Here is a 12889-nt window from a genome sequence, read left to right on the forward strand (position 1 = left end):
CTGGAACTGGAGATAGTGGCTGTCCCAGGAGAGTCACCTCAGCCTCCTCCCAAGAGACGGTCTCGGGTAGATCCTACTGTTGAAAACGAGGACAAAGTCATGAGCAGAACTGCCGACAAAGTCACGATCCCCAACAATTCAAACGGTGGCTAGGTGATGACTTGAACTTAATGACCCGGCCAAACAAGCTCTCTCATCTTCCTTTGAAGAAGAATGTGGATTCCGTGCTAGTGCGTGTCTTCCAGATCGCGACAGTCTCATGCGACTCTTGCCTCCCCATGGACTGTAGCCCACCCGCCTGAACTGTCCGTGGAATTATTCAGGCATGAACCCGGGGCTGGTTTACCATGTCATTCTCCAGTGGATCTTCCTGACCGACCGAGGGGATCGAACCCGTGTCTCCTTTAGCTCCTGTAGCACTGCGGTCAGATTTTTTATGGTCTGAGTCTTGGAAGGCCGAATTAATCATCTCGGTCACCTTCTTGCCTCCAGTTAAATATTTAGCTCCTCACAAAAGCATTGAGGTCCGGTTGCTGGGCCGTCTGGGACACAGGCACATGGGACCAGGACATAGAGTTGGCGATGCCTGAGGGCAAGTCTGACGCACAGCTGGGTGGGGTAGAGATTTGGTGGCAGTAGTCAGGGCTGGTGGGAGGAGGGCGGCGGTGGCAGTAGCCAATCTCTCATCCACAGCACCGAAGCAGGACATGAAGCCTCAATTCCAAGAGTGTCAGACAATGTCGTGCTTGTGGAGCTCCTTCTTTAGGAAACGAAGTAGCCAGAAGTTGCCATCGAAGATAAGCAAGTGACATAGTTCATACATTACAGTGCTTGGACTGGATTCCAGAATGCAGAGTCCTCAAGCATGTGCATACCAATCTGCAAAGCAAGAACTTCAAAGAGACAGTCAGCAGAGGCATGCAGAGGGGAAGACACATACAAGGGGCGGGCCCCTGGCAAGAAGCCTGGTGCAACGCAACAGAGAAACATTGAAGTGAAAATGAAAAAGAACAAACTTAGAACTCCCCTGGAACTGGAGATGGTGGCAGCCCCCGTGAGTCACCTCAGCCTCCTCCCCAGAGAAGGTCTCGAGTAATTCCAACTGTTGAAAATGAGGGAAACGTTCATGAGCAGAGGTGACATCAAAATCTCGATCCCCGAAGTACTCAAACGGTGGCTAGGTGATGACTAGAAGATAAGTACCCGGCCCAAACAAGCTCTCTCATCTTCCTGTCAAGAAGACTGTGGATTCCGTGCTAGTGCGTGTCTTCCAGATCGCGACAGTCTCATGCGACTCTTGCCTCCCCATGGACTGTAGCCCACCAGCCTGCACTGTCCCTGGAATTATCCAGGCATGAACCCGGGAGTGGGTTACCATGTCATTCTCCAGGGGATCTTCCTGACCTAGGGATCAAACCCGTGTGTCCAGTAGCTCCTGTAGCACTGCGGTCAGATTTTTTATGGTCTGAGTCTTGGAAGGCCAAATTAATCGTCTCGGTCACCTTCTTGCCTCCAGTTAAATATTTAGCTCCTCAAAAAGCATTGAGGTCCGGTTGCTGGGCCGTCTGTGGACGCATGTACATGGCACCAGGACATAGAGTTGGCGATGCCTGAGGGCAAGTCTGACGCAAGCTGGGTAGGGTAGAGAGTTGGTGGCAGTAGTCAGGGCTGGTGGGAGGAGGAGGCATGAATCTCTCATCAACAGCACCAAAGCAGGATCCAAAGCCTCAATTCCAGGAGGGTGAGAGAATGCTGTGCTTGAGGATCTGATTCCTTCTGAAACAAAGTAGCTAGAAGTTGCCATTGAAGATAAGCAAGTGCTGTACTTCATACATTACAGTACTTGGACTGGATTCCAGAAAGCAGAGCCCTCAAGCATGTGGATACCAATCTGCAGAAGCAAGGAGAACTTCAAAGAACCAGTCAGTAGCGGCAAGCAGAGGGGAAGATGCATCCGAGGCGCGGCACCTTGCAAGAAGCCTCGTGCAGTGCAGCAGAGAAACGTTGAAGTGCAAAGGAAAAGGAAGAAACTTAGAACTCCTCTGGAACTGGAGATGGTGGCAGACCCAGTGAGTCACCTCAGCCTCCTCCCAAGAGACGGTCTTGAGTAGGTCCTACTGTTGAAATCAAGGAAACGTTCATGAGCACGGTTGCCGTCAAAGTCATGATCCCCGCAGAACTCAAATGGTGGCTAGGTGATGACTGGAACTTAATTACCCAGCCCAAACAAGCTCTCTCATCTTCCTGTCAAGAAGAATGTGGATTCCGTGCTAGTGCGTGTGTTCCAGATCGAGACAGTCTTATGCGACTCTTTTCGTCCCCATGGACTACAGCCCACCAGGCTCCTCTGTCCATGGGATTCTCCAAGCAAGAATCCTGGAGTAAGTTACCATGGCCTTCTGCAGGGGATCTTCCTGACCCAGGGATCTCACTGGTGTCTCTTGTTGCTCCTGTAACACGTGGTCAGATTCTTTACCGCTGAGCCACCATCAAAGCCCTCCATTTAGAGGGTTATGCAACGTACCAGAAATCTTGAAGCATCACAAATAATAAGGAGTATGCAATCAATGAAATTTGGCCATTGTAAAGGAGTAGTTCAGCACGATGCTGGGCACTCAACAGCTGTGTAAGTTTGAGAGGCCTCATACGCTGAGATCCTTGTGGACCACCCTGGTGCACCCATGTCCCAGGTGTACTGGTCCTCACATCTCTTGAGAGTGTTTTTAGAATTGGAGCAATGTTGGTCTATACACCTCTGGATCAGAATGGCCTTGCTTTATTTTTGAATGAATTATCTTCATCATTTCCTAAAATACCCGGCAAAGAACTCTACAACTTTGTTTAGTGCCAGCGATTATGAAGTTGTTCCCGTGAGTCCCACTGGAAATCTGTGTGATATGCTTGCACTCACCCTTTTTTGTTCTCTGTAAACACATTTTGCTTCTTAGTCCTTCTCCTGTAGAAACAATGTACTTTGTAAACGTTCATGTTAACAGAATTAATGTTTGCATTCTGTTTGATTTTAAATAGATAAAATAAAAGGAGTTACAGCTCCTTTTTTCTTTTCAAAGTTGCTACCAGTTTATTCGGTGATGGACAACAGACATGCTGTCGATTGTTTTATTGCTTAGTGGGCAAAGCTGCTTTTGAACGCTCATAGCTTATTTCTTTAGCACCACGCACTTTTACAATATGTGCTAATGCTATATGACATGATACTCTGATTCCTAGTGCCAAAGGTTCAATTCAGTGTATATAACTGAACTCACTCATCCATTTGTGCTCCCGCCATTTTTTATGGTGCTTAAAGTAAAAGGAGCCCATCCTTTGCGAGTCATCCATCCATGTTGTTCATTAGGCATTTTATCTTTGCTCAGATTATTGAAGAACGGTGGCTTGTTTCATGGTTTATGTATTTGTGCCTAATGCATGTTTTAACTTGATAGACGCAATACATTATGCAGCTACAGTTTTCTGGAAAAAAAGTTAATCGTTTAGAAATTGTTTTTCAGATCTTCAATAAATTTTTTCTTTATATTTCAAAACATATATAGTCATCTAAACTCAGACATAAAGTTTAGGGGTGATAAAGAGTAACACAATCCATCCCATATTCAGTTCTCATCTGACCCTCTCTGCATGATTAGTAAACTAATGTATTCTTCACAAATAACCATAGCTTTGTTAATATAAAGTTATCTTACTACAAGTATTTCTAAATATTATGCTTTAATGTTAGTCATATGATGTTTTGGGTTTCCCTCTAATTATGGTTTATTCACCAATTAATTCTTTGTACAAGTATTCTAATATTTGACTACTTTTCCCAATATTGGTAAACTGAAGCTGGTGGCCAGTATCTCAGGACTAAGGCTACATCTACTGGAAGCTATTACTGGCAGAGTGATTTTCTGGGTGACCATACTGCATCAACAAGCATAAATATTAAACAACTTTAGTTCAGAAGTCACTTGCGGATGTATCACTATTTTACACTGTCTTAACATCCTGCTTATGAGGCAGAATTATCTAGAAGTTAAAGCTATTAATGTGTAACTTTAATTCTTCAGCATCCTACTTTCTTTGTGTTCGTTCTGAAGCAACTGTGACAAAAATTATTTTTATTTTTTCATAGGGAGATCCTGCTTTGTTGTATTATACCTGATCCTGAAACTCAGGGACCCTTGGTGGCAGCCGAGGCAGATAAACCTTTCAGGGAGATATGCTCCAGGTTCCAGGGACCCAGATGATCTCTGTCTCCTGGGCCAGTGTCATTGCAGTATTGTTAAGTTCAAGTTATCAAGAACTTATTGGTAAGTTCTGCCTGCTCACACCTCTATTCCATATGAACTGTTCAGAATTGAATATATGATAAAATTTTCTACAACAATGAAAGTTATTACTCTGCCAGCTTGATAAATTGTAGTCCCAACTGGCAGAGCCATTTGCCTTGCAGTAAGCACAAAATGATAGAGTTCTTTTCTCCACACCTCTCCAACACTTGTTATTTCCTACCTCTTTCATAATAGCATTCCAACAGTTGTGAGGCAATAGCTCATTGTGGTTTTGATTTGCATTTCTCTAATAATTAAGGATGTTGAATATCCTTTCATTTGCCTATTGAACTATCATATGTCGTCTTTGGAAAAATGTTTATTCAGCTCCTCTGTTCCTTTTTAAAAACTGGGATTCTTTTTGTTATTAACTTGTATGTGTTCTTTATATATTTTGGCCATTAACTCTTATAAAATTTATGATTTGCAAATACTTTCTCTCTTTTAGTAGGTTGTCTTTTGATTATGTTTTGGTTTCCTGAGCTGTGCAGAAATCATTTAATTTGCTGTAGTCCCACTTATTTTTGGTTTTGATTCCCTTGCATGAGACATCCAGAAAGGTACTGCTAAACTGATGTTAAAGAACATACTCTTTATGCTTTCTACTAGGAGTTTATGGTTTCATAGGCCATATTCAAGTCTTTAGTCCACTTTGAGTTTATTTTGTGTATGGCATGAGGTAGCAGTTTTACTTTTTGTTTTCTGATTGTTCTGTAACTCGTTTATTTTTGTGTTTTCTACCATTTTATGTTAGTAGTTTTCTATGTTTTTCTCAGTTTCCTCTTTTTTGTGTGTCTGTGCTATAGATGTATGTTTTGTGGTCACCAGGAGGTATTTTTAAGATGTCTCATAGACAAAATAGCCCTTTTGCTGCTGATAGCATCTTATCTTTATTTGCCTGATGTTCATCCTTTTTCTCTTCCCCCTTTTATGCTCTTGTTATCTCACATTATCTATCCATTTTTATGTTTTGATTTTCTTACCAAATTGCAGTAGGTGTAATCATTTTTTACTGTCTTTTCTCTTTAACCTTCATGCTATAATTAACTGTTTAACAGCCCATTCTAATATGGAATTGAAAATATCTGATTCTATCACCTTACCCAAAGCTTTATGTGCCTTTGCCTTTTTGTTTCAGATAGAAGAACTGCTTTCAACATGTCTTGTAAAGCAGGTCTAGGGTTGACAAACTCCCTCAGCTTTTCTTTTTCTGGGAAAGGCTTTTGTTTCTCCTTCATAGCTGAATGGCATCTTGCTAAATAGTATATTATTGGTTGACAGCAGTTTTTATCTTTTAGTATTTTGAGTACGTCATTCCACCCTCTCCTTGACTATAGAGAAATCTGCTGATAGCCTAATAGCAGTTTCTTTGTAGGTTACCATTTTTTCTTCCCTGGCTGACTTTAAAATTCTGCCATTGTCATTGAATTGTGATAGTTTTAATATAATACATCTTGAGGAAGGTCTTTTTGCATTGAGGTAATTAGGTATTCTCTTGGTTTCATGAAATTCTATATCCTGTTCGTTCCCCATATTTGGGAAGTTCTCACCTATTATTTCTTTAAATGAATGCTGTTATACTACCTTCTACCCTTCTCCTTCTGGGATACCCATTATCTTAATTTTTCCCTTTGTAATAGAGTTGGGTAGTTCTCATAGAATTTCTTCATTTTTTTAGATTTTTATTTCTTTCTCTTACGTGTGTCATTGCTAGGGTTCTACCTTTGAACTCACTGATTCTGCTTTCCACATGGTATTTTCTATTTACAATGCTTTCTATGCATTATTCATCTAATTTTGGGGGGTTCTTCAACTTAATAATTTGGTACTTTGTTTTTTAGGGATTCATAGGTAGCTCAGTGGTAAAGAATCCACCTGCCAGTGCAGGAGACACAAGAGATGCATGTTTGATCCTTGGGTCAGGAACATCCCCTAGAGTAGGGAATAGAAACCCACTCCAGTACTCTTGCCTGGGAAATCCTATGGACAGAGAAGCCTCGTGGGATGCAGTCTATGGGGTCGCAGAGTTGGACATAACTGAGCACACATACTGTTTTTTTTAAGAGTTTCAATTTCTCCTTCTGTTAATTATATTCATGAACTTAACTGAACTGCCTTTCTAAGTCTTCTTATATATCACTGAGTTTCTTCATGACAGTTACTTTGAATTCTGTATCAGTTACCTGGCAAAGTTCCATGACTAAGTTTGGCTTCTTGGGAACTGTCATTTTCTTCTTATGATACTATGTTAGTGTGGTTCTTCATGTTACTTGATGTTGTTCCTCTGCTGATGCATTTGAAGTAACGGACACCTTTCTTCCTTCTCTTCCTCGCCTCTTTATTCTTCTCTCTTCCTTGATTCTAAGAATTCAACAGGTTAGTAATTAGGGGCCTTTCTTTTCTTTTCCAGTAGGTGGCACTATATCACAAGGTTTTCATTTCTCCTCTCAGAGCTACCTCTGGGTATACCTGAGAATTGAAGCTTTCCACCCTACAAGGACTCTTCAGAGGTTATCTCCCCTCAATGTTGCTGATTGTGCCTCTGGAGTCACGGATGCCTTGCTGCTACTGGTGTAACTGGCAATGCCGCCTGTGGCACCAGGATGGTGGGCATCTGTCCTGGATCCAGTATCCTGAGTTGTATACTCTCCCATCATGAGGAGGGGTGGGGACCCAGGGTCAAAGGTGTCTCTGCCTTGACTAGGGTTGTTGGGTTCATGGGTGCCACCACTGTAGGTGGTATTGCAGGGCCAGAGTCATAGGTGCCTCTATGCCTGATGGGACAGGGTCACAGGTTTTACTGCCCCTGTGTTCAGTTAGCTCCCTGTGACTGTGGACACCACTGCAGCTGAAAGGCTGGTTATGTGCATTGCCTTCCCTGATGCTTCTGGGTTCTATGGGGCTGCAGGCTCAGCCACTGCAACCCGGGGTCCAGGATCACAGGCACTGTCTCAAGTGCTCCCCTTGTTCTACCTCTTCTATGTGTCCACTCCACCTTCCTTTAGATGTACAGATGTGTGGAACTGTCCAGAGTCCTGGGCAGAAGCATCTTTGTTGAGTTATAGCTGTTTTAATGGTTATAGACTGAAGAGGAGAGAAAAAGGGAGCATTTCACGATGCCATGATGTTAACATTACTCAATAATTCTTTATTAATATTGGGTTAGCTGAAAAGTTCATTTGGGTTTTTTCCATAAGATGTTAGTTAAATTTAAGCTTTTTCAACAATTATCTTAAAATTGTAGCTTAAACCAAATACAACAAAAGTGAGAAACTTCCAAGTTACATTGATACTTTAGTCACCTGCTGTCAATCACTATCATTCCTAGTTCCTTCTAACTGTAGACATGACTTCTTCATATTTACCTGAGGCCTCTCCAATGTGATTTGGACACCAACAATTCTCAGTCTTATATTTTTCATAATTTGCAAATCTCAGCTACTACAGGGAAGAAAATTATATTGTAAGAAAATAAGACTGTGTTTACTTTCTCAAGGTCCTGTTTGTACTATTTCCAACAACCAAAACAACATCTGAGAGTTCCAGTTGTTTTACATCTTAACCAAGTTTGGAATTGTCAGCCTTCTTAATTTTAGCTATTTTGGTATGACTATAAAGATACCTCATTTTGTTTTTATTTGTTTTCCCCTAATGAAGAACAATGTTGATCACCATTTGGGAAAAATGGAACCAAATGCAATTAGTTATCACTGCACACCTATTAAAATGGATAAAGCTATAAACAAGAACTTAAAATACAAAGTTCTGGAGAGAATGCAGAACAACTGAAATGTCAAACACTGCCGGTAAGAATGTAAAATGTTATAATCATTTTAGAAAACAGTTTGGCAGATTCTTATGAAGTTAAATAACCATACAACGTATGTCTAGCAATCCAAATCCTAAGGATTTATCCAAGAGAAATGTAAATTATGTTCATACAAAAGCTTGGACATATATATAGAAGTTTTGTTCAAAATTTTCCCCAAACTGAAAGAACTTAGATGCCTTTCAAAAGGTGAATGGATAGATAAACCTTGGAACACACATGGAATGGAGTGTTCCTTAGCAATAAAAATAAGGAACTAGTAATTCATTCAACTGAGGTAAATCTTAAATGTACTTTGATAAAAGAAGCCAGATCCGAAAGACTATATGTGATATGATTCCATTTATATGACATCATACATGGCCATAAGACAAGTTAGAAATTTATTATAAGTATACAGTCTGATTGCAATGGAATTTAATCTCCTACTAGGGGAAAAAATCCAGAAAATAGACAAACTTTAAAAACTAAGGAACATACTTCTAAATAACCCATAGATGAAGTCAGTAATCACAGCAAAATTAGATAAGTTATTTAAGTGAGTAATAACAAAAGAAATGAACATACAGGAAAGTAAATATCTAGAATAAATGATCTAAGTCTCCAACTTAAGAAGCTATAAAAATAACTGTGCAGAAGTCTAAAGTAAGGAGATGGAAGGGGATAACAAACTACAATCAGACATCAAAGAGAGACTTCCCTGTCAGTCCAGTGGTTAAGACTGTGCTAAATGTAGGGGGCATGGGTTCCATCTCAGGTCAGGGAACTAAGATCCTACGTGCTATCTGTAGAGCACAGCCAAAAAAAGAAATAGGAAACAATATAAAAAAGTTTTAAATTGAAAAAAAATGTTTTTTGAAACGTTTAATAAGTTGTAAAGAATCCACATGCAATGTGGAAGACCTGTTCGATCCCTGGGTTGGGGACATTCCCTGGAGAAGGGAAAGTCTACCCACTCCAGTATACTGGACTGGAGAATTCCATGGACTGTATAGTCCATTGGATCCCAAAGAGTCAGACATGACTGAGTGACTTTCACTTTCACTTCACAAATCCTTAAAAGAAAGACCAACACTTGAGTGAATGTGGATTTTCACTACAGATCTGGGATATATTAAAAGTATGGGTAGTCACAAAAATGGGGTACTACAAATTTCCAAGGCCTTATTCTCCCTCAGAAAAAATACAAAACAAGCAGGGCTCTCTGAACCATCTTTGTCAGATTTCTGGAGAACAGTCAAAGGTTTATACAAACCAAGTGAACACTCAATCAGAAAAAAAATCCTCCAAAATGATAGAAAAATTTATTTGTATGTTTACTTTTCCCCACATTCTTCTGGTGTGGAGCCAGTCTTGGTCTTGCAGTGGGAGTACTCTAGTTCCCAGTTCCCTCTCTTAAACCAGAGAGAACTGGCTGATCTTACTTGCAGATTATCATATACATCTGTTCTAACATGTTTAGGGGATACCTGAAGCAAAGCACTCATTTCTACTTCTCCCAACTCCGGACACAGGTGGGATAAGTAGCTGGCCCTTCTCATAAAAGCTACAAGAGGACAATAAATCCACAGACACCTGAGGCAAGAGATTATGGGCAGAGACATACAACAGACCACATAAGGAACTAGAGTGAGGCTTTTTGTGGAATTAAGATGTTCAACACCAGCCACATAAATGGGAAAACTCAGAAAGCTGAGATACATGCTCAAAAAGGACTTGAGGAGACATCAAGCTTTCATGGTGGGCTACAGAAAAGAGGCAATTTGCAGACTAAGAAAGGTAACTGAGTCTTTTTGTTTGTTTTGCTTTTCTTTTTTTTTTTTTTTTTTTTGATTTGTCTGTTCTGTTATAGCCTGTGGCATTAAAGGAAATTTCTACTAAAATGTTGCCTAAATATAAGTTATGAAAAGAGACTTCAGTGATTACATACAGTAAGAAATAGCCTTTGTAAAAATAGTCTAGCAAAATCTCTAAACAAATGTTAATACCACACTTTAAGTGATTTCAAAAAAATACCACAGAAAATCCTGGAGAACTGGATATGAATTCCAGTGTTACCACAATGTAAGTGTCAAATTCCCAATCTGAAATAACACTTAATGCTGAGCAAAATATGTAGAAATCATCCCTGAGAAATTCCATACTTCAACCCAGACTTCAGCTGCACCCAACATCTGTTAGCCACAGATTTGACAAACCCTGAGTCTATAAAAGACCCCAAACTATTGTTGCCTTCAGAGTTCTGACCCTAGAGATTCCCTGCCATGATGCTAAGTGATATCACTTATATATGTAAGCTCTCTCTGTTTCCCTCCCCTCTGTGAGTCCCCTATCCCTCTTCTCCTTCTGAGCAATGATCCAAAAGTATCTGGAAGGTTCCCGACTGTGAGAGACTTCCTCTCATAAGGAATCCTATCGAACCGCCACCCAAATAAATCTCTGCTATAGCTACCTCTTGTCTTTTCCAAGAAATCATCAAACAATTGATATGACTACAGGTGTATATTGAACTGACTAGATTACATTTCATCAAATTTAAGACACTGTCTGCCACTATTTCTTCAATAAGTTTTTTTTTCACATTTATCTCTGTTTTATCTTTGAAGATGTTAATTACACATGTAATTGACTTTTTGACATTGCCCACAGCTCACTGATTTTCTCTTCATTTTATGGTTTTATTACCTTCTCTGTTTTATAATTTGCATTGAATAACTCCAAATTCACAAATATTTCTTTCTGTAGTATTTAATATGCCCTTAATCCATTCAGCATATTTTGGAGTTTTTATCTGTGTAGATCTGTGCCATACCTCCCTTCTGGCTCAGCTGGTAAAGAATCCACCTGCAATGCATGAGACCTGGGTTCAATCCCTGGGCTGGGAAGATCCCCTGGAGAAGGGAAAGGCTACCCACTCCAGTATTCTGGCCTGGAGAATTCCAGAGACTGTATAGTCCATGGGGTCACAAAGAGTTGTAAAGAATTAAGTAACATTCACATACCTTTCATGTCTCTAACTTCTTTAAGACTGAAATTATAATAATTGATATGTCCTTTGCTAATTCTAAGCACTGTGTCATTGTGTAATTTCTGGATTGGTTTCTGTTTATTAATTTCTGTTCTCATTTGCGTTCTCATCTGCGTCTTTTCATGTTTTTTTTTTTTTTTTAATGGCATGCCAGCCATTGTGGATTTAACCTTGTTGAGTTCTGGAAACTTTTCTGGAATTCCAAAAAAATCTCCATCTTCCTTCTGGTACACAGCTAAGTTACCTGAAAACAATTTAATCTTCCAGGACTTGCTTTTAAGATTTATTAGGTACACCAAGACACATAATAATCAAATTAACAAAGATCAAACACAAAGAACAAATATTACAAGCAGCAAGGAAGAAACAACAAATAACACACAAAGAGATTCCCATAAGGATAACAGCTGATCTATCAATAGAAACCCTCCAGGCCAGAAGGGAATGGCAGGACATACTGAAAGTAATGAAAGAGAATAACCTACAACCTAGATTACTGTACCCGGCAAGGATCTCATTCAGATATGAAGGAGAATTCAAAAGCTTTACAGACAAGCAAAAGCTGAGAGAATTCAGCACCACCAAACCAGCTCTTCAACAAATGCTAAAGGATCTTACCTAGACAGGAAATGTAGAAAGACTGTATAAACGTGAACCCAAAACAACAAAGTAAATGGCAACGGGACCACACCTATCAATAATTACCTTAAATGTAAATGGGTTGAATGCCCCAACCAAAAGACAAAGATTGGCTGAATGGATACAAAAACAAGACCCCTATATATGCTGTCTACAAGAGACCCACCTCAAAACAAGAGACACATACAGACTAAAAGTGAAGGGCTGGAAAAAAGTATTTCACGCAAACGGAGACCAAAAGAAAGCAGGAGTCGCAATACTCATATCAGATAAAATAGACTTTCAAATAAAGGAGGTGAAAAGAGACAAAGAAGGACACTACATAATGATCAAAGGATCAATCCAAGAAGAAGATATAACAATTATAAATATATATGCACCCAACATAGGAGCACCGCAATATGTACGGCAAACACTAACGAGTATGAAAGAGGAAATTAATAGTAAAACAATAATAGTGGGAGACTTTAATACCCCACTCACAACTATGGATAGATCAACTAAACAGAAAATTAACAAGGAAACACAAACCTTAAATGACACAATGGACCAGCTAGACCTAATTGATATCTATAGGACATTTCACCCCAAAACAATCAACTTCACCTTTTTCTCAAGTGCACACGGAACCTTCTCCAGAATAGATCACATCCTGGGCCATAAATCTGCTCTTGGAAAATTCAAAAAAATTGAAATCCTTCCAGTCATCTTTTCTGACCACAGTGCAGTAAGATTAGATCTCAATTACAGGAAAAAAATTGTTAAAAATTCAAACATATGGAGGCTAAATAACACGCTTCTGAATAACCAACAAATCATAGAAGAAATCAAAAAAGAAATCAAAATATGTATAGAAATGAATGAAAATACAACAACCCAAAACCTATGGGACACTGTAAAAGCAGTGCTAAGGGGAAGGTTCATAGCATTACACGCTTACATCAAGAAACAAGAAAAAAGCCAAATAAATAACCTAACTCTACACCGAAAGCAATTAGAGAAGGAAGAAATGAAGAACCCCAGGGTTAGCAGAAGGAAAGAAATCTTAAAAATCAGGGC

General features: G+C 39.7%; 1 pseudogene; it reads left to right on the forward strand.

The window, feature by feature from the left end:
- The first annotated feature begins 865 nt into the window (after window positions 1–865).
- The window catches only part of LOC133052598 (mortality factor 4-like protein 1), a 137381-nt pseudogene continuing 125357 nt past the window's right edge, over window positions 866–12889 (forward strand).

This window comes from Dama dama, chromosome X (genome assembly GCF_033118175.1).
Source record: "Dama dama isolate Ldn47 chromosome X, ASM3311817v1, whole genome shotgun sequence".
In the NCBI taxonomy this organism is placed as follows: Eukaryota; Metazoa; Chordata; class Mammalia; order Artiodactyla; family Cervidae; genus Dama; species Dama dama.